This window comes from Zootoca vivipara, chromosome 1 (assembly GCF_965207765.1).
Source record: "Zootoca vivipara chromosome 1, rZooViv2.hap1.1, whole genome shotgun sequence".
Lineage (NCBI taxonomy): Eukaryota > Metazoa > Chordata > Lepidosauria > Squamata > Lacertidae > Zootoca > Zootoca vivipara.
The window spans coordinates 86721988-86743961 of NC_142582.1; the positions used below are offsets into that span (position 1 = coordinate 86721988).

A 21974-nucleotide genomic window follows, 5' to 3' on the forward strand; every position below is an offset into this window, starting at 1 on the left:
AATGACTAAACAACAACAACAACAACAAGAAGAAGAAGTCTGGTGAATATACCGGTACAGTTTCACTCCAGGTGCATGAGAAAGGATTCTTCATATTTTGGAAACTGACCTTCAAATTATTTAACTCCAAACTAAAGCTACCTGCCAATGTACATGTGGCTACATTTTTTGTAGTGTATGTGGTTACATGATTTATCTTTACCCTATCATGGGGGGCTGGTATTTCAAAATAATTGAGGGCAACCTCCATCTAACAGAAAAACTGGTGAGGCTGAGATTACATACATGAGTGGCTTAAAATTCATCAAGGTCATCCCCCCCCCCGCTGCGTTTCAAGTTGCATTTGCACTTCGCTCTACACACCGCAGAGGGGGGGACATGATGTACCTTACCTCTTTGGTTTCCTGCCCCTACACCCCCCTCCAACCCCTATGCATGAAGCTGTGGTCTGTGTCTAAACTGTCATCTGCGCAATGGCTGTCTCTAATATACACCTCAGCTGAAATGCAAAATGAATATGCCTTAAGTTTTGGTTTTGGAAGCTGTTTTGTGTAAAAATGCATCAAACAGCAGTACAGTATATCTCAAGAAATTACAGGCTAGCTCTGCACTGTGGGTAATTTCTGCTTTTGACCCATTTTCTGCAGTGCAATGGTATTTCATGACCTGCAGTGTTCTTCCTCCCAAACCCCATGATTTCCCATGTTTACAGATGTCACAGGAAAAACAAATTCAGGCACCCTCAGAAAGTAATGCTGCCAACTTTACCTCTTCCTACAGTGGATAATTAGCTAGTGGAATTCACTGCAACAAGGTTTGCTGATGGCCATTAGTGTAGATAGCTTTCAAAAATGCTCTTCATAGACAATGTATTAGTCATGATAGCTAAATGGAACCTCAGCTTTCAGAAGCAACATCCTTAGAAGTACCAAGTGCTTAGAACAACAGAGAAAGGTACACATTGATTTTCACTGGAGTTTCTAGCACTCAGGTGCTCCATTCATACTGAATGAAAGTGCACAGAGCATTATACTCTCATCACCCATTTTCATTTTAACATATACCAGTATTGTAAGAACTGTAAGTATTTTTCTTTTTGATGCTTACTGCTGGAAAATTCCAAACCATTTTGATGTTTTGTAAATATTGCTTCACTTCCCATTCAAAAGGTCTCTTTTTACTACAAAAGTGGTATTTTAACATTCACATTTTAAAATCTGAAGTATGAAATCCTATTATTTTACGCAATTGGACCTCAGAAGGCAACCAGCCACTAGTATTCAGAAGCATTACTGGCTCCAGTTGTGGAGGTAGAGCAGAGTTATACACCCAGACACAGATGTCTACATCTGTCATTAACAAAATAATGTTTTCCAAGATCTTGGGCTTACAGCAACCTTCCCCAACCTTGGATCCCCAAATGTTGCTGGGGTACAATTAACACAGCTACCACTCTGGAAACTAATCAATATAATCATTTCCAAGAAGCTGCCTCCGGAACAAATGGGAGCCAGAAGTAAAATGATGGAAAGGCAGAGTAACAATTCAGTGGGCAAATTAATATGCAGCAGCATGGATACCTGAAATGAGATTGTGACATCACCTGTTCAAACATCTGTGGTATTAATTGTTTAGTAAGTGTGTAGAGAGGGAGAACAGTCTGTCAGAGCATGCTCCAATAGACTATGATACAGGACTTGAGAGTAGATTGATACCCAGCGATTAAAATTGTATTTAATGCAGTTTTGCAGTCCTGCTCCTTAATGTGTGGGAAATATGATGTGTCCTATATGTTGCGGGCGCTTGGAAAGAAAGAAAGCTGTTTGGTGCATTGTGAGGGTTCTGGGCAAACCTTGATCCAAGTTATGGTCCAACCAATGCTGGTGTCTGGCTGTTTTGTGTCCTAGGCAAGGCTAACTACTTGCACCGCCCACCCACCCCCAGTTGCTAACATCAATTTTCAAAAACACATGTGCTGTAGAAAAAAAAGAACAGCATAAAACTTGAAACTGCTAAAATTATTTTAAATTGCAAAAGTAAGTAATACAACGATCTTTTATTGTCATACGAAAATATTTTAGCACACAAAGAATTTTGAACGATTTTGTTATGTTGAAATTTAAGTCTCTTCTTTTAAAAGTTTCAATTTCAGGCACATCAAAATCTCACTTTGTGTGCCATTTCCTTTGCAATTCCCTCCCACCCCAACCAATTCCTTCAGGTCAAGTGCTGATACTTGGGCATGTTCAATTGATATAGCTGCCAAGCCAATTAGTCTCTTTTGCAACATTGTTGAGCATATGTTTTATAAGTTTGAGCTTTGAGAACCTGCATTCATCACTTGCTACTGACAATGGAAATGTGAGAAGGATCAAAAATAAATAAATAAAAAGGAAATGTGAGAAGAATCCTTAGAGCAACAGAAATATTATACACATTATATAGGAGTTTTTGCTGTAGTATGAAGAGATGTGGTGGCATAGACTTTGGAAGTCTTCAAGCTATAAGTTTGCAGCATAGATATTCATCATCAACATATTTGCTTCCATTGTGCATCAATTATTTTTTCCAAATTATTGCAGGCCTTAAGTACATCTTCAGCAGATATTATGTTGATACTGCATATATCATACAGGAAGCCAAATAGGAATTTATGTTGCTGTAGCTGTTGGAATCTCTCTCCAACATATTGAATGGCCATGTCTAAGCACAGCACTCCTTCATGGATCACTGCCTTGTCGTGGCGAAGGGGCTTGAATAACTCAGAGAAGCTATGAGCTATGCCGTGCAGGGCCACCCAAGATGGACAGGTCATAGTGGAGAGTTTTGACTTAACGTGATCCACCTGGAGCAGGAACTGGCAAGCCACTCCAGTATCCCTGCCAAGAAAACTCCATGGACAAAGACAACAAGCATATAAAAGTTATGACGCTGGAAGATGAGCCCCTCAGGTCGGAACACGTCCAATATGCTACTGAGGAAGAGCAGAGGAGAAGTACAAGTAGATTCAGAGCTGATGAAGCAGCTGGGCCAAAGCCAAAAGGTTGGTCAGTTGCAGATATGCCTAGAAGCGAAAGGAAAGTCCAATCCTGTAAAGAAATATATTGCATAGGAACCATGAACCTTGGTAAGCTGGATGTGGTCAAAAATGAGATGGCAAGAATAAATATTGACATCCTGGGCATCAGTGAACTAAAATGGACGGGAATGGGAAAATTCAGTTCGGCTGACCATCATATCTACTACGGTACTGTGGGCAAGAATCCCGTATAAAAAATGGAGTGGCCCTCATAGTCAACAAAAGAGTGGTGAAAGCTGTACTGGGATGCAATCTCAAAAATGATAGAATGATCTCGATACGAATCCAAGGCAGACCTTTTAACATCACAGTAATCCAAGTTTATGCACCAACTACCGGTGCTGAAGAAAGTGAAATTGACCAATTCTATGAAGACTTACACAACACGTTCTAGAAATGACATCAAAGAAGGATGTTCTTCTCATTATAGGGGATTGGAATGCTAAAGTAGGGAATCAAGAGATAAAAGGAACAACTGGCAAGTTTAGCCTTGGAGTTCAAAACGAAACAGGGCAAAGGCTAACAGAGTTCTGTCAAGAGAACAAGATGGTCATCACAAACACTCTTTTCCAACAACACAAGAGATGACTCTACACATGGACATCACCAGATAGGCAGCATCGAAATCAGATTGATTATATTCTCTGCAGCCAAAGATGGAGAAGCTCTATACAGTCAGCAAAAACAAGACCTGGAGCTGACTGTGGCTCAGATCACCAGCTTCTTATAGCAAAATTCAAGCTTAAACTGAAGAAAGTAGGAAAAACCACTGGGCCAGTAAGACACAATCTAAATCAAATCCCTTATGAATACACAGTGGAAGTGAGGAGCAGGTTTAAGGATTTAGATTTGGTGGACAGAGTGCCTGAAGAACTATGGATGGAGGCTCGTAACATTATACAGGAGGCAGCAACGAAAACTATCCCAATGAAAAGGAAATGCAAGAAAGCAAAGTGGCTGTCCAATGAGGCCTTACAAATAGCAGGGGAGAGAAGGCAAGCAAAATGCGAGGGAGATAGTGAAAGATACAGGGAATTGAATGCAGATTTCCAAAAAATAGCAAGGAGAGACAAGAGGGCCTTCTTATACGAGCAATGCAAAGAAATAGAGGAAAACAACAGAATGGGAAAAATCAGAGATCTGTTCAAGAAAATTGGAGATATGAAAGGAACATTTTGTACAAAGATCACCATAATAAAAGAAAAAAGTGGAAAGGACCTAAGAGAAGCAGAAGGCATCAAGAAGATGTGGCAAGAGGAATTATACCAGAGAGATATGGAGGTCTCGTATACCCCAAGTATACCCAATGTCTGACCTTGAACCAGACATCCTGGAGAGTGAAGTCAAATGGGCCTTAGAAAGCACTGCTAATAACAAGGCCTGTGGAAGTGATGATATTCCAGCTGAACTATTTAAAATTTTAAAAGATGATGCTGTTAAGGTGCTACACTCAATATGCCAGCAAGTTTGGAGAATTCAGCAGTGGCCAGAGGATTGGAGAAGATCAGTCTACATCCCAATCCCAAAGAAGGGCAGTGCCAAAGAATGCTCCAACTACCGCACAACTGCACTCATTTCACACGCTAGCAAGGTTATGCTTAAAATTCTACTTAACGTAAGCAGTATGTGGACCGAGAACTCCCAGAAGTGCAAGCTGGATTTCGAAGGGGCAGAGGAACCAGAGACTAAATTGTAAACATGTGCTGGATTACGGAGAAAGCTAGAGAGTTCCAGAAACTGCCATTATAGTAGCATTGCAAAAACTACATGTTAGATGTAAGAAGGGAAGCTGATACCATATATCTGTGAGAGAAGACAGAGGTGGTTTGGGGAAGATAGTGATTAGCTGTGCATTACTGCGGTCGAGGACTTTCAGACAGGAAGTACCAAAACCATTCATGAACAGTCCCATAAATACAAAGTCCTGCAGTCATGTCACCAACGTATTTACATATTTACCACATTTCTACAACACCCTATAACAAACGTATTCCCAAGACAGTTAATACACAATAAAGCAATCAGAGAAGCATGTGTATGTATAAAAATTATAAAGCATGTTAATGAAATAATTCAAAAACAAAACAGCCATAAAAACACATTCCCAAATAAATCTCAAATGTTTCTGAACATTTGAGGCAGAACACAAATAGGACTCTTGAGAATATATTCAGGAGTATATGCCACAGGTCTGAAGCTGCAGCTGAAAGGACTCTTCTCCTAATACATACTAATCTCAACTCCTGGGAAGGCGGCACTTAGATTGGCAGTTCCGAAAGCCCCACTGGGCTCATAAGGGAGAAGGCATCTCTTCAGAATTTTGAATTAGCTTTGGAAACTGGTAACCAATGCAGATGGTTTGGTATCTGTTTACACTGGAGCTGAACTAAATGATTCTCATGTGAGATATGGGGAGGGATGATTCCCTACCCCCCACCTCATGAAGTCTATCCAATTTTTATGGACTGCAAATTCTGATGGGCTAAGTAACCTTCCCCCTCCCCTTTAAAAAAGTTTTAAAACGGGGGGAAGCAGCAAATGGAATCTTCCTGGCTGCCTTCTGGAAGCTGCCATTCCCATCCCTACCCCACAATGCCGCAGGCAGTCCACAATCCAAGTAGTCTTATATGCAAGAGCACATTTTCTCAGGACATTTTGGGGGACCCTCCACCAGTGGCTGCCACCCGCCCTCAAACTGGTTCCAAATGCCCTGCATGAGAGTAGGGTTGTAAATTGGGTGTCATTTTGATGCAGCTCTGGTTCTTGCCACCTGAAACTTCATGGTGTTATAGATGTGGGTAAAATTGATAAATGCTAGGATTTTGGTTATTTGTGGTATGAAGGGAGAATGCAAGCTGCAAATGAATTCCTGGGCTAGGTGTTGATTCTTTGGCCTGGGGAGTCAGATGTCACAAAGGTTGTCTTTGTGTTTGTGTTAACTGTGTTTGAGGGGACAGGAAAAGGGAGGTCTGGGCATAAGGAGGACAAAGAGAGGCTGGGATCCATCTTGGCAAGAAGAGGGAAGATTGCCTGCAATGCTTTGGACAATGCCATAACATCAGGACTTCTTTCATGCAGACAGTCTCCACTGTGTCTTCTATTCTCCAAAGGGACACAGACCATGTGTGTGCGCGCGTCTGAGGCCTCATGTCTTGCCGCTGCTTGGCAGAGAGAGGGGCAGGCACCAGGCTTTTGTAACAATAAGTTAAAGAGGTGGCAGTAGCATTTTAAGCTATTGACCCATTTTCAAAGGCAGCCCCACATGAAATAAAGTAGGCCAATCTGGAGATCACCAAGGTATGGATTACAGTAACCAGGTTTCTCTGTTCCAGCAACTGGTGCAATTGGAGACGTTGATGAAAGGTGTCCCAGGCTAGATACTATCTAAGATTCTGTAAGTCATCCTGGTTCCAGGAAGGCTTAAGCCTTGGAGTATTTTGGGGGGAAGTAATAAGGTCATTAAGGGACACGGTTGGCGCTGTGGTCTAAACCACAGAGCCTAGGGCTTGCTGATCGGAAGGTTGGCAGTTCGAATCCCCATGACGGGGGTGAGCTCCCATTGCTTAGTCCCAGCTCCTGCCCACCTAGCAGTTCAAAAGCACTTCAAGTCCAAGTAGATAAATAGGTACCGCTCTGGTGGGAAAGTAAACGGCGTTTCCGTGTGCTGCTCTGGTTTGCCAGAAGCGGCTTACGTCATGCTGGCCACATGACCCGGAAGCTGTCTGTGGACAAACGCCAGCTCCCTCTGCCTATAAAGCGAGATAAGCGCGCAACCCGAGTCATCCGTGACTGGAACTAATGGTCAGGGGTACCTTTACCTTTTAACAAGGTCATTTGCCGTACTCGCATGGCTCCTTTGTGGCAAGATGTCCTCAGTCATGCAATCGTGGTCTGCAGAAGTGGCTCCCAGGCACTACCCCTCACATAAGAATTAAGAATTGGGCCTCATTCTTTCCCCTCCTCCTTGGTAGATGTAGGGGCAAGATTTAGATCACTGATGGGGGGAATCTGTGGAGCTCCAGATGTTGTTGGACTCAAGTTGTAGTCCACAAACATATGAAGAGCCACTGGTTCCCCACCTCTAATCTAGAGGGCCTATGGTGCTGCACACATACAGAAGCAGCCTCCTCAGGAAACACCATATAGGCACACCTTCCTATTGAAGGCAGGAACCAGTTCAGCAACTGCTTCACAAGCAACTCCAGGAAGTTAAGGCAAAAATATGAATGAAAGTAGTGTATACTAATATTTGTGTGAATTTTTTTTTGCTTTCAATATAACTGACACTGTTTGATAACAAAATACTATGCATGGTGAAATCCTCATCTTCGTTTCTTTATTCAAGAGTCTTCTTCTTCACCTGGCTCCCCTGTATTTCAGTGTTGTCACTGCAGCTCTCCTCTTGCGACCAGGGGCAGACCTACATTTGGGGAGCCCTGACGTTTGAGCTATAGGGGCTCCTTCGCAACCAGCACTGAGGTCTGGGTAGCCATTGTGATATTCAATAGAGTACAGTACGTAGTTCTATGACAGATGGCCACATTTATTTATTTTAAAGTTAGCTACTACATCTCAGATTTTGATTAAAATTGCTGTACTGGATTATCTCGCATGTCAAAGTCACTGGTGTGAATAATTATTTCCTATACCTTATAGTTTTCAAGTTAGTGTGTGTGTGTGTGTGTGTGTGTGTGTGTGTGTGTGTGTGAAAATTAGGGAAATGTCATATACCGTACCTACATGAATAAAGTCGTTTCTTGGGCCCCGTGGGATTAGGGGCCCTAAAGTTTAAACTACATTAATTTCATAGTAGATCTGCCCCTGCTCGCGACTCTGGGCTGCTTGAGAAGCATTTCAAAAACACGAAGACGCCGAAGAGCGGCTGTTCCGCCGGGCTGAGGAATAAAAGCCTCCACTTCGCGTTCAGGATCAGGGCCGAGTCCGACGGACTGACAGGTCGCTCCCCAGCTCCCGGCAGTGATAATCGCATTCGGTGGAGATTATGCAGAACGCCGCTCCTACCCGATCCCGCCAATGCGCGTTCCGCGCGCTCTCCGCCGGGCGCGGCGAGACCCGCGTTGCCTTCAAGCGCAAACGCTAAGCAAGCCGGAATGCAAAAGCAGAGCAGCGGAGACCGCCCTACCACGCATGCGGGCTACCAGCCCTTTTGCCGCCGCCGCCGCCGCCTCCCCGGCTGTGAAGCTAACGTTCCGCCCGCAAGGAGATTTCACAGGAGCGCCTCTCCCATTGGCTGCCTCCCTCCCAGCACGCGCGTCTACGCCACACCCACTTGGCTCCCTAGTTTCCCTCTGAGGCGTCGAGGGCCAATGCCTCGCGCTCCTCCTCCCCAGTTCGCGCGCGCCCTAGTTGCTCGTAGTTCCTCAGCTCGGATTACTTCTTCCCCTCCCTCCTTGCCTGCCTTCGGTGCGCGCGTGAGGGGAGCGCGTTTGCGCGCGCCGTTTCCCCCCTCCCCCCTGCGCTCTGTCAGTGTCTCGCGCTCCTCCAGTCTGTTGGAGGCTCCGTTAAACGGCAGTGGGTTCCTGTTTCCGTCTTTTCATCACTCCCTTCCCCCGCCGCCACTCCGTTTCCACGGCCGTCTCCCTCCGCCTCTTCTTCACAGCCGGCAACCTCAGGAGCGCCGGCGTTGAGGAGCAGAGGTGACCAGGAACCCAGCCTGCGGGCGGGCGGCCGGGCAGCACGGGCACCGAGTCGGGTAAGGCGAGGCCGTGGGGGCGCTCCGGGAACTTGAGGGATGCTGCTTCTCCCGCTCCAGCCCATCCTCCCTCGCGGGCCTGGCGCAGCAGCAGCAGCTGCGGTTACTGATGAGGAGGGAGGGGGCGGGCGGGCGAGCGAGCGAGGGGTGGCTGACTGGGAAGCTCCATTCAGCGAACGAGGGGAAGGAGTGATGGGGAACGGACGGACGGGGACCTTCCGCCGAGGCCGTCTGGCTCTTGGGGTTCCTTCGCCTCGCCCGGGACAAAATCCTCAGGGACAGGGAAGGAGGAAGGAGGAGGTGTCATCCTGGCCGGGGCCTGCCTGCGTGCCCCGGGAAGGCGGCCGGGGGTGTCTCAGGCCGGGGGTGTAGGTAGGAGATGATTCTCTTGTTGGGGCAGCAGCGTTGCTATGTGGGTGCTAGGAAAGAGGCAGCGGCGGCGGCGGCAGAAGCAGCAGCAGCAAAAGCAATGCTGATGCACACACACAAAAACACCCAGGAAAAAAAGGACGTGCACAAGCCAAAGCCCCGAACATCGTGCGCGGAGGCGCCCGCGAGAGACGCGGCAAGCTGTACAAAATGCAGCACGAGCATGTCAGCAGCCAGTGTGCAAGGAGCTGGGGGTGGGGTTGCCATCTGGGGAATAGGCGGGGGTGGAAAAGGAGGGGTAGGATGTGCTGAAAGCGGGCGCTGAAGAAGAAGGACTGCGGGAGTGGTCTTGCTTTTCTTGCACCCCCGCCCCTTGTGTAGAAGTGGTGGCTTTCAACTTTACTTCAGAGTCAGGAAGTGCACTCGGTAGCTTGCGAAGGTGCACACTCCTTTTATTTCCTTAGATCTTGCTCTTTCATTCATGGGCCTCATTAACAAGCATGGGCGCTTGGCCGTCCGCTGTTCAGTGGCCTTGGCATTATCGTTTTTTATGTACTGTATCTGTTTTAGTCAAATTGCTTACTAAAACAGGGTGTTTTGTGTTTTATGTAATTGGTGCTGTTTGCCCTTGGATACCTTTCGCATTTAGTTCTTTGGACTTTTTAAAACTTCTGCTGTGTTGTGTGAGTGACTCAAACATGTCAACTAGAGACTATTTCAATAAAAGTCGCTGTTACATCCTTTCCAAATGTTCATGGATGATCCCCATTGCAAAAAATTCAGAAGACTTGAGAAACTATAGACAAGGACATAAAGACCTCTAGTATAAACAGCTACTCTTTCTTTCCTCTCTTTATATCCTCATAACCTGTGGACACATCCCCACCTACTTCAGAAGTGCATATGGTATTGTACAGCTTCCGTAACCTGTTCTTGACTTTAACTCTGCAAATATTTACATGCATTCTAAATTTGATTACTGATAGTTTAACTTTGGGGAGTAGTCCTTTCAGTGGGGCTGTTGACACCAATAAAAAGAATGGTATGTGTTTCGTTTTAAAGTACTTTAATGGTTCAAAATTTATTTGCTTCCATATGGCTTGAGCTTCCAATGTTGATTTAAATTTTTGCTCAGCAAGGAGTGTTAGTGTTAATGCCAACATTGTTTCCAGTACTAATGTCTCAAATTTCCAATGATGTTAATACATATTTGGACAGTCCTCATGTTTTAAAAAGCCCTAAAAGCTGAAAGAACTATAACAAATCATCCGTCAGACTTATGCCTTCGAGTCTTTCCTTCATAGTTTCCCAAAATTGCCCTGTTTTAGAGGATTAGAAAGTAAGGAACTTGCACTTTAAAGTCTATGAAGTAGATACTGTACAATATTTAAAATCAGTTGCTGGTAAGGGGTTTTGTAGAAAGATACCTGGTGCAATATGGCATTTCTTTATTAATGCAATTTTGCTTTGAGTAATGGCCTTGTTGATCATGCATCCTTTAGATATACACTAATTTGGTACTCACTTGCATCCTGCAGATGTTCATTCTTTTGTAATAAAAAACAAGGAAAGCCTACTTGCAGCACAATCGTAGGTCTGTCTGCTTAGAAGTAAATCCAGTGGGATTTATTCCCAGGTAAGTGTATAGGATTGCAACCTTAGATTGTATCTTCTGATAACTTTGTTATAAACTGCACTGACTTGTTTCATACTTCATATCGTGCAGCTATTTAGAATGTCCAAAGAGTTAGCTGGGTTCTTAAGTTGTGTTAAAATAGTGTTTATTTCAGAAATGTAAGTTGATAGAAGTAAGAAGTGCTATTAGTTGATAAAAGCAGAGGCTTAATTTTCGGTAAGAATTCTCGTAGAGTTTTTGTTTTAATTTACTTAGACTATTTCTTCAGAGGAGTGAAGGGAAATACTGTACAGAAAGGTTGTATGGTAGACTACTTTACAATACTAAGCAACCAAGTAGGCTATTTAATAACAGGAGTTTAATAATAATAAGTTGTGTGGAGAATTCCTTGATTACATAATTTCATTCTAAATAGGTTATGTTTGCATCTAAGTCTACTAACAAACAGGTTAGTATAGGTACAATAAAACTGAGTGTTTCTTCCATCTGAAAGCAGAGTGTTTAATGTTACAACAAACTGTAATGAGTGTCAGTACTGTTCCAAATAGTACTATCTTGGCAATATGGACAATACAGACACCTTCCTTTAAAAAGTAGTTCTCATCATTTTTAAAGACTCACTGCATATTATTTGAAGTTTTGAGAGACAGTTTCAGTCTGTGGCTTTTGTAGCTGTGTATTCCATAATGAAAAAAGTAATTACAGTGTTAAGTTGGTCTGGAGGGGGAGCTAGTGCTAAAGCAAAACAACATTTAAATTTATGTTGGAATCCTACAGACCTTACAGGACTGTTTCCCGTTTGATTGTGGTATGTTCTTATTATGGTTATAATTGCTTTAAATGCTTCAAGGGAAAAGAAAACTATTTTTATTATGCTGTACTCTAATGCCAGTAATCCAAATATGTTCAAGAAGTTCATATAATAGTGTTTTTCACAAACAGTGCATAAAATGTTGGCTTGGAACATATGTCTGCAGACATTTTAAATAAATTATTTTGTTCTGAAAGTTATGATTCTGTTTCAGTGTAAAAAAAGTTTTTAGTGTAGATGTACTCTTCTTGTATTTCTTTTGCAACCTGGTTCATAACCAACTAATTACAGGTAGGTAGCCGTGTTGGTTTGACATAGTCGAAACAAAATTTTTTTAAAAAATCCTTCCAGTAGCACCTTAGAGACCAACTAAGTTTGTCATAGGTATGAGGTTTCGTGTGCATGCACACTTCTTCAGATACACTGAAACAGAAGTCACCAGACCCTTATGTATAGTCAGAAGGTGGGGGAGGGGTATTACTCAGAAGGGTGGGGGAATGGGTGATTGACTGATAGAGTGGTAAACCTGTTGACAACTGTTAACCAGCTAAGTTATAGTACTTGGGTTTAAGCTGAGTTGGACTGCAATCCTAAAAATACTTTCTAAGAAATAAGCCCATTTGAACCCAGTGAAACCATGCCTTTTAGTGTCATTGAACTCAGTGGAACAAAACTGCTTAAATAAAAGTACATGCTGACTGGTCTGACAGTATAGTAATTTCTTAACCTGTTTATATATTTTTTGAAATATTAAGTGCTTTATAAATGCTTTTAAATAACTCCAAGATTAGTCCTTTATGCACTTACTTGGGAGTAAGCCCCAGTGAATATAGTGGGACTTACTTTTGAGTAAATATGCATAGACTTGGAAGAGGTCCTATTGGTACCATGAGAAGGTAACATTTAGGCCTGAGCCAAATTTCCTCTCAGTTCATTTGGGTCCTTTTCTCATAGATAGGCTTCTTGTTTTGTTGGGGGAAAACATTGAAAAAATGTGATATCATAATTATGTCTTTATTTAAGATTTGCTGTCTTGCTCTGTATGACATTGTTGCAGTGCTCAGTAATATCAGCACCTCTTGTCAAGTATAACACCTCGTGACAAGTAGTGGTATAATTGCTACACTGGTGGCAGCTCTGGCTTTCATGTGTTTCAGTTGACTTCTATGTCACTTGTTCATGCCTAAGTTCAAAAATCATATCTGTATCTCGGATAAGGTCCTGTAATTAAGATAACTGTTCTGCACTTTGCTCTTTGTAGAAATCTTGGAACAGGGTTAAATAGTGTAAAGTGTGGGCTGTAGCTGGCTTGTCAAGGCATTTCTCATGGTGCTGTGTACAAATTTGTCCATTGTCAGGTTCTTCTGTGGAAAAAGCCTTAGCAGGCTGAGTGGTGGTATTGCATATTTTTGCTTTAAAAGAATGATTATTCACTTATGATGTAATTCTTGTGATTGTCTTGCAAGTAGGGACTTGTTTGTATTTCGTTAACCTGTATGCAGCTTTGCATGACAGTGAGCCACATACCACATACCAAGTGGAAGTGTTAGAGAAGTGTAGTAGAAATTACTGAAATACAACTTGTTGTTAAGGAAAGCAAATGACACAATATGGATCCTTGTTCCTGAGTGGATTAGATTGACTTTCAACCACTTTTCTAGCCACCTTCTCTCCAATCTCCCTACCCCCCGCCCCTGCCCCACAGCCTATAATAGAAATCTGGGAGCTCAAAACAATGGTTTTTGTAACACATTCCCTCATGGCTTTAAAACGTGTTTCCAGGTGGAAGATGCTGCCTGCTCAGTAGTCTTAAAATGTTAGGTTCTGTACTCCTCTTTGCCCTGGGATGTCTGCTCAACAAACAAAGAGAGAGCATTCCTCTTGTGTGTGCATATATTGATTGATATATCTCAGGCATGTCCAACAGGTAGATCGTGATCTACCGGTAGGTCACTGGACGTCTGCGGTAGATCACTGGTAGATCATTGGCTCCCCCCAAAGAAGCTGAACAACTGTGGATCCCTAAAAAAGCTCAATATTTTATCTACTCCCTGAAAAAACTCAACTTTGACCTACCCCCCCCTGGGCTTTCCTCAACAACTTTGACCTGAACCCCAAAAAGGGGGTAGATCACTGCCAGTTTTTAACTCTGTGATTAGATCGCAGTCTCTTGGGGGTTGGCCACCCCTGATATATCTGATATGGTAGCACTCCATGTGTGTATAACATGAAGGTATGTAAAAAGGGACAGTGGATGCATGCCACTGAAGTTGCATATCTCTTTGGCCCAACCCCAATGCATTAATGTCTGCACAGGTGAAGCCTATGTATGAATTCTTCCACATGAGCTGGAGTGCTATGTAATTAGATACAACTTCAGGGGAAGCCTATGCACACGAGTTTCACCTAAGAAGAGTCTGCACTCAATAGCCATGCAATATATTGCCCCTTGAATATTTAGAGCCCCTTCACACAGTTGATAGTAGTTGGGAACAGCATTTAGGAATAATTCTTTTTGTAAAAAATGTTTGACTGTACTAACAAGACTTTCAAATGTGCATGTGGAGAACAGTAATGTAAGTACTGTTGTTGTTAGGGTTGCCAGACTCAATAGAGGACAGGACTTCTGTGCCTTTAATTGCCCTGCTCCCTTTTGAGTCTGGAAACCTTAAAGAGAAACCAGCAGACCCTTTGTTTAATTTCCAAGCAAAGGGTCTGCTGGTTTCTCTTTAAGGTTTCCAGACTCAAAAGAGAGCAGGGCAATTAAAGGCACAGAAGTCCTGTCCTCTATTGAGTCTGGCAACCCTAGTTGTTGTTGTTTTAAAAAAAGAACCAGCAGAAGCCCTTTAGGTCCATTAGGGGGGGGATCAAAATCCAGTTTCAGGAAATGCCTTTATTTGTATTTTCATTGTTGGATTATTATTTCTATATTTTTATTTTTAAGCTGCTGTAAAAAAAGGCTTAGCAAATACATTTCTATACTGCTTTTCAAGAATAAAATTCTTCCCAAGATGGTTCAGATAATGTATCAAAATACTGTACAACAGTAAAGTACAGTAAACATAATTCAAAAGTGTCTTGTCATTTTAATACAGTATAACATAATCCTATACTGTTAAAAGTATTTACTAACACCTGTTCAGTGCTAAAAACACAACATAGTTCAGTCACCAGTATCAGATTCCAAACCATAATTTGCTACCTTAAGCGAAGGTAAAATATCCAGTGACAGGGCCTTCCTAATATCATTTAGGTGGTCTTCTATTTGAGAGTTGTGAGACCACTGCTGAAAAACCCCTTGCCTGCATATCTGCCAGCTTGACGTCTTTTGCTGGCAGGCATTTCAGCAGGGTTTCAGATGCAGATCTGCTTTGCTTTGAGCAGTGCCTTTGGACGGGAAGATTAGGGTATAAGTTTTAAAAATAAATAAGAACATGCCAAAATTGTAAGCAGTCTTCCAAGTTCTGTTGTAACTTAGTATTCAAATTTTTGGCTGCCTTAGTGTTACGTTGAACCTGTCAGGGATTACAAACCTGTGGCACTTAACTCCCATCAGTTTCAACTAATGTGGTCTGGGATGATGTAATTAATTGGTGATTCAACAAAGGCTGCAAGTTTCCCATCCTTGTTTTAAATTGTTATAATCACATCTAAGTCAGTGTTTCCCAAATTTGGGCCCCCAGCTGCTGTTGGACTATAGCTCCCATCTTCCTTAACAAGTTAATTTATTCCAAATACAGTGGTACCTTGGGTTACAGACGCTTCAGGTTACAGACTCCGCTAACCCAGAAATAGTACCTCGGGTTAAGAACTTTGCTTCAGGATGAGAACAGAAATTGTGCAGCAGCAGTGGCGCAGCAGCAGTGGGAGGCCCCATTAGCTAAAGGGGCACCTCAGGTTAAGAACAGTTTCAGGTTAAGAACAGACCTCCAGAGCAAATTAAATTCTTAACCCGAGGTACCACTGTAATAAAGGAAGGCACTTGTGATAGGACAGTGAAGATGAGTTTAAGCTACAAAGGAAGGGTTTATCTCTTCCTTTGCCACAGGATTTGCTGATAGCACCAAAGGGTGAGTAGTACGTAAGTATCTTATTCTGGTATTACTTCATCTTATCTTGCGGTGGTATGTATCCTGAGCCCTTGGGATGGGGATGGTTAAAATATAATAAAATAAGTTTATTCTATTCCTGTTCTTCATGTTCTTGTTTCTTCTTCTGACCAGCCATAGTTGGCTGAAAGATAATCTGAATCAATTTCCTTTACCATCAGAAGGGGAAATGCTACTTTCTTCACCCCTTTTGAAATGTTTACTCCAGAGCGGAAGTGAATCACTTGACAATATATTTTAGAGAGAATAGTACTTTTTTGATGCTATGATGTTTAGTTCTCTCTTGCATCATGATGTGGAAATGATCATGATTATCTCTTTTATCAGCTTACACAGACCAGTGATGTAAGGGCACTTGCATTATCTCCTTGTTACTGGTTATCTTTTCCTCCCTTTCCTTGAAGTCTTGAAGCTGATAAGAAAACCAAGTTCAACACACCCGTATAAATAAACTGGAAAACAACTTTGTCTTCTCCAGTTATTAAGTAAGTTCTGTCCCATCTGAGTATTTTTAAGGTGCCCATTCTGTATGCTTGCTCTCTTCCGTGTTTCTGCAAAGTTGCAAGGGAATTAGCAGTTTATTTTGCATTGTTGACTCTCTGGGTTTTGCAGTTAAGCATTTGCTCATGTAGAGGTACCGTAGTATAGTGAAATGTGCTGGAGAGCTTCACTTTGATGTCTCCTTGTTAAAGTTTGCATTGAACAAAATCATTGCATGTGTGGAATGACTTCTGCACATGCAGTGCAACTTTCCCTTCTTTTCCTTTTATTCTGCATGGGCCCTAAATCTGCTTTGAAGGGTTGGGGGAATGCACAGAGCAGGTGAAGGGGAGGAGTAGTTCTATTATGCTTATAGAAGTAATTCTGCATGTGCAGTTATTTAGTTGAACATGACCCTGTGACTACAGTCCTGTACACATTTTCACTGTCTGCCTTAATGAAGGATTCTTGTTTCAAGTTTTCATAGAAGCAGAAAAACTTCAGAGGAAGGCCTTTGTCTGTTCCTTTGAACCTGGTATTTTGATCAGGTGCAGTTTGCTTTTGTGGGGGAAACTTTTTCTTAAAGGCAGTTCACATTTCTTGAAGTAAACAACATCTAAGGTTAAAAGCATTTGACTGTGTCGACCACAGCAAACTATGGCAAGTTCTTAAAGAAATGGGAGTGCCTGATCACCTCATCTATCTCCTGAGAAATCTCTATGTGGGACAAGAAGCTACAGTTAGAACTGGATATGGAATAACTGATTGGTTCAAAATTGGGAAAGGAGTACGACAAGGCTGTATATCCTGCTTATTCAACTTATATGCAGAATTCATCATGTGAAAGGCTGGACTGGATGAATCCCATGATGGAATTAAGATTGCTGGAAGAAATATCAACAACCTTAGATTTGCTGATGACACAACCTTGATGACAGAAAGTGAGGAGGAATTAAAGAACCTTTTAATGAGGGTGAAAGAGGAGAGCGCAAAATATGGTCTGAAGCTCAACATCAAAAAAACTAAGATCATGACCACTGGTCCCACCACCTCCTGGCAAATAGAAGGGGAAGAAATGGAGGCAGTGAGAGATTTTACTTTCTTGGGTTCCATGATCACTGCAGATGGTGACAGCAGTCACGAAATCAAAAGGCGCCTGCTTCTTGGGAGAAAACCAATGGCAAACCTAGACAGCAGCTTAAAAAGCAGAGACATCACCTTGCCGACAAAGATCCATATAGTTAAAGCTATGGTTTTCCCAGTAGTGATGTATGGAAGTGAGAGCTGGACTATAAAGAAGGCTGATCGCCGAAGAATTGATGCTTTTGAATTATGGTGCTGGAGGAGACTCTTGAGAGTCCCATGGACTGCAAGAAGATCAAACCTATCCATTCTGAAGGAGATCAGCCCTGAGTGCTCCCTGGAAGGACAGATCGTGAAGCTGAGGCTCCAATACTTTAGCTACCTCATGAGAGGAGAAGACTTCCTGGAAAAGACCCTGATGCTGGGAAAGATTGAGGGCACAAGGAGAAGGGGACGACAGAAGACGAGATGGTTGGACAGGGTTCTTGAAGCTACGAACATGAGTTTGACCAAACTGCGGGAGGCAGTGGAAGAAAGGAGTGCCTGGCGTGCTCTGGTCCATAGGGTCATGAAGAGTCGGACATGACTAAATGACTAAACAACAACAAAGGTTTAGAAGTGGGCACTATTCAATTTGATGCTCTGTTTCTGACTATTTGTGGCTTGATTTCCAAAATATTAAGAGGCAGGAATGGGAGAGAAGGAATGAAACAGCGGTGCTGTTGTTAAATTTCTATCCTTCCTATTTATGTAGAAAAAACCTGCTCCTTTCCCCTTATCGGGTATGCAAGAGCCCATATAGAGTCCTTAAGTGGGATCCCTATCTGTAGGGTAAAATAACAGGCCAACCAGAGAATATTGAGAAGCAAAGCAGCTACCGGTAGTATGGTAAGCCTGATCTTTATTAAATTGTTGCAACAGAGTCCTCACTCACCACATGCAGGAGGGAGGAGGAGGAACCCAGAACAATGGTGTGCAAGCCCTTATATAGACTTTTGAAATTGCCTACCCTGTAGCTCAAGACCACCCCCCAAAACATTATTACATATACATCACAGAAGGAGGCGGTCTACAACAGAAATCCTGTCTACCAGGATACCTGTCAATGGCCAGTAATTACTTGGGCAGCCTGCTCATTCTTTTGTGATGGTAAATACTTTAATTCCTGAATCCAGGTCACAGGTTCACCCTATTCATACACAAAGATGCCCTAAAGACAGGTAAGCAAAAGACAATGGAGAGGGTTTCCCATTTCCTTCCTCCTTGAAGAGAAATATTTGAGGTCAATTTGGGAGTTTCAGGATTGCTCTCCTGTACTGTTTCAGACATGTGGCTTATATACTTATGTATGTGTTTGCCTTTATGAACATTTAATTTTTATATCTGAGACCTTAAATTCTTATGTTGTTGTTGTTGTTTAGTCGTTTAGTCGTGTCCGACTCTTCGTGACCCCATGGACCATAGCACGCCAGGCACTCCTGTCTTCCACTGCCTCCCGCAGTTTGGTCAAACTCATGTTCGTAGCTTCGAGAACACTGTCCAACCATCTCGTCCTCTTAAATTCTTATAAATAAATTCTTATAACACCTCCCAAATTTCCATCCTGCCATGTCCTCCTCAAGACAACAAACTACAAAATAGCAAAAAAAGCAAACTTTTTAAAAAAAGAAACCAATCAAATATTTTCACAGCTAAATAAGTTCAAGGTTGCTAGGAACAACATATTTCAGCCATCAAATACGTGAGATTTGATGCTAGGTCTTTGGAATTGAGAATATTTATTAGACAATTTCCCAAAAAAGACTTTGAAGACTTCAGATATGTTATGTATCATCTAAATATGCAATGCAAATATGTTAAGAAGATTATTATCTTTGACCTTAGTAATAGGTATGAAATGCACTGTAGTGTGCAAACCTCAGAGCAAAATGAAAATAAAACATAAGATGCCAGGGGCGTACCCAGGATCAAAACTAGGGGGGGGCAAGGGGTGGGCCCAAGGCATGGGAGGGGAGGGGCAAGGGGAGGGGCCAAGGCACAGGAGGGGAGGTGCCACAAAGTGGGGACGTGGGTGGGGCTACAGAGCCCAGGTGAAACTGACTCCAGTCTAATAACACCAAAAGGGGGGAAATCCAGGGAAATAATAAGGAGGATCAGAGAAAGGTCAGGACAAGCAGCTATAAAAAGGGACATTCTCAATGAGCCTGCTGAGGACCAGCTGTGGTTACGCAAGAGCAAGGACAAGGCATATCCCATACTACGCACATGGGCACTCATATTATGAATGAACAGCATCCTTTGACAGCCTGGCACCTTCCACGTGTTTTGGACCACAACTGCGCTGCCAGAGGCAGATGGGAGTTGTAGTCCAAAGCACACGGAGGGGAATCAGCTTAGCAAAGCCTGCTGTACAGAAATAAATTAAAGTTTGCCTGCTTTTGCCTTATCCCATCTTTTGCCTTATCCCATTCTGGGCTGCATCAATAGGAGTATAGCATCTAGATCAAGGGAAGTAATAGTACCACTGTATTCTGCCCTGGTCAGACCTCACCTGGAGTACTGTGATTCTATGATTATATGAAAAGTATTGAGGGAATGGAGGAGGGGGGGGGGCAAACTGCAAGTTTTAATATTGTTCCATGCCACCCCAATATCCACAACAGTGAGATTCCAGGGGCCCAGGCACTTACCCAGGGTTCATATTTCCACAGTGGAGATAGTGGTGTCTTTATGATGTATTGCTTATTTACACATATTTATAAGCTGAGCCTACAATACAGGCGCTACATAATTATACTTTGTCCATAATAATTTTCACACAACCATCTTAAGAAATCAATCTATGCCTAGGTAAGCCTGTATAGGATAGCAGCCTGAAGCATAGAAACTATCTACAGCCGCTCCTTTCACTTGAACCCCTCACAGAAATCCTGTAGAGCTGGCCTGAAAGGGACCCCCAGGGTCATCTAGTCCAACCCCCCCGGTAATGCAGGAATCCTGCCCACAGCAAGACCGACCCCTTTCATACGTCTGGATTCCTGTAAGCCTAGCAAGCTGAATACACCAAGGTCCGGACTCTTCTGCCCTGCGAAATGCAACCCAATTGTCTGAATGGTGGACAATGTCAGCAAAACAAATAGGCAAGTTTGAAGACATGGCAAACAGTGGCAAAGTTCATTATGAGAAGGAGATGGAAAGTTATATCCCTCCTAAAGGAGAGAAGAAGAAGTAAAAGGACTCCAATTCCCCCAAAAGTCCACCACCTGCTTTCTTCCTGTTTTGTTCTGAGCATCGCCCAAAGCTAAAAAGCGACTGTTAGGGCAAAATTCTGGGTGCGAGAATGCTCAGCCACCCAGCTCATCAGGCAAGGGCCTGTGGTCGTTGCAGAGTATAAAAGGAAGGAGTCCAGCCACGATCCGGAGCAAACAGCAAGGTTTATTACTGCGCAGCAGGTTCAATGCCAGACTGAACACCATGAACAGGGCTGCAAGAACTTTTAAAAGTTCCCACCACCATCCCATAACGTACATCGAAAGCATCATACATACATCACTTGTGACAGGGTAAAACGTCAGAAAAGGGGAAGGGGCAAGGGGCATTAGCATACAGGTAAACAGGAGGTAAACAGGATTAACATACGGTAACAATGCACGATGTCCCAGAACATTGTTAAGCAAGTACCAGTAAGTATCTGGGAGGGGATCCTTGAGTACCTGGCGGGGGGGGGGGGAACAATGGGTCCAGGTGTGAGTATTGCCTCTGGCTTCGGAGGGTTGGGAATGGCAGGAGATGGTACCTGAATGGATTATGGATATGCAGAGGAGCACCACCCTGGCTACCTGACCTCTTGCTTAAAGGATTATGGCTGTTCCCTGCATCCCTGAGAGCCCTTGGCCAGAGTAGCAAAAGGGGGGTTCATTTAGAAATAAAGATACACTGTATTCATTCATAAAGAAATATGGTTACATAGAGTCTCAGGCAACAGAGAAAGGGTAGGAAAGGGAGCCTTTATTACACAGGGCTTGATCTTGAGGGGGTTCGTGTTGGTGCGATACTAGACTGGTGTTGTAGGATCAAATGGGGTCCCGTTGAGGGCATTTGTGCCAATCTTGATTCCCAAATGAAGCCTCGTTTGGGTGCCCCCCCCATAAAATTCCCTAACAGTGACCACCCAGGTTTTTCTATTGGTGAGACAGCAAAGAAACTAAAAACCGTAATACATAACAACATAAAAATATCTGTTGTCAATGCCAACATACCATCGCTTCCAATGAAGCTACATGCAGACTCTTTATAGCAGGGGTGGCCAACTTCCAAGAGTTAAAAACTAGCAGTGATTGATCTACCCCCTTTTGGGGGTTCAGGTTGAGGTTGTTGAGCTTTTTTTTAGGAAGGAAAGCCATCCATGTTTTAGCGGGTTCAGGTCAAAGTTTAGCTTTATTTAGGAAGGAAAGCCCTGTTTTGGGGGCTTCAGGGCAAAGATGTAGAGCTTTTTTTAGGGGAGCCAAAGTTGCTGAGCTTCTTTGGGGGGAGCCAGTGATCTACCACAGACGTCCAGTGATCTATTAGTAGATCATGATCTACCTGTTGGACATGCCTGCTTTATAGCAATAAAGGGGTGCTGGCCCTTTAAGGCTGAAAGAGAAAACTGAGACATCCATGCCCACCCTTTCTAACACACATCTTTTAAGATC

At 43.1% G+C, this 21974-nt stretch overlaps 1 protein-coding gene across 4 annotated transcripts in view; it reads left to right on the top strand.

Annotated features, from left to right (window-relative positions):
* The first annotated feature begins 8366 nt into the window (after nt 1-8366).
* Nucleotides 8367-21974, top strand: part of FUT8 (fucosyltransferase 8) — a 96120-nt gene continuing 82512 nt past the window's right edge. The window contains exons 1-2 of one of the 4 annotated variants that reach the window (XM_088654460.1): nt 8583-8792; nt 10700-10797. The gene's annotated coding sequence lies outside the window, so the exon portion shown is untranslated. Of the gene's footprint in view, nt 8793-8912; nt 9165-10699; nt 10798-21974 lie in introns of those variants that run through there. The other 3 variants (XM_035114093.3, XM_088654469.1, XM_088654464.1) reach the window with 3 other exon arrangements.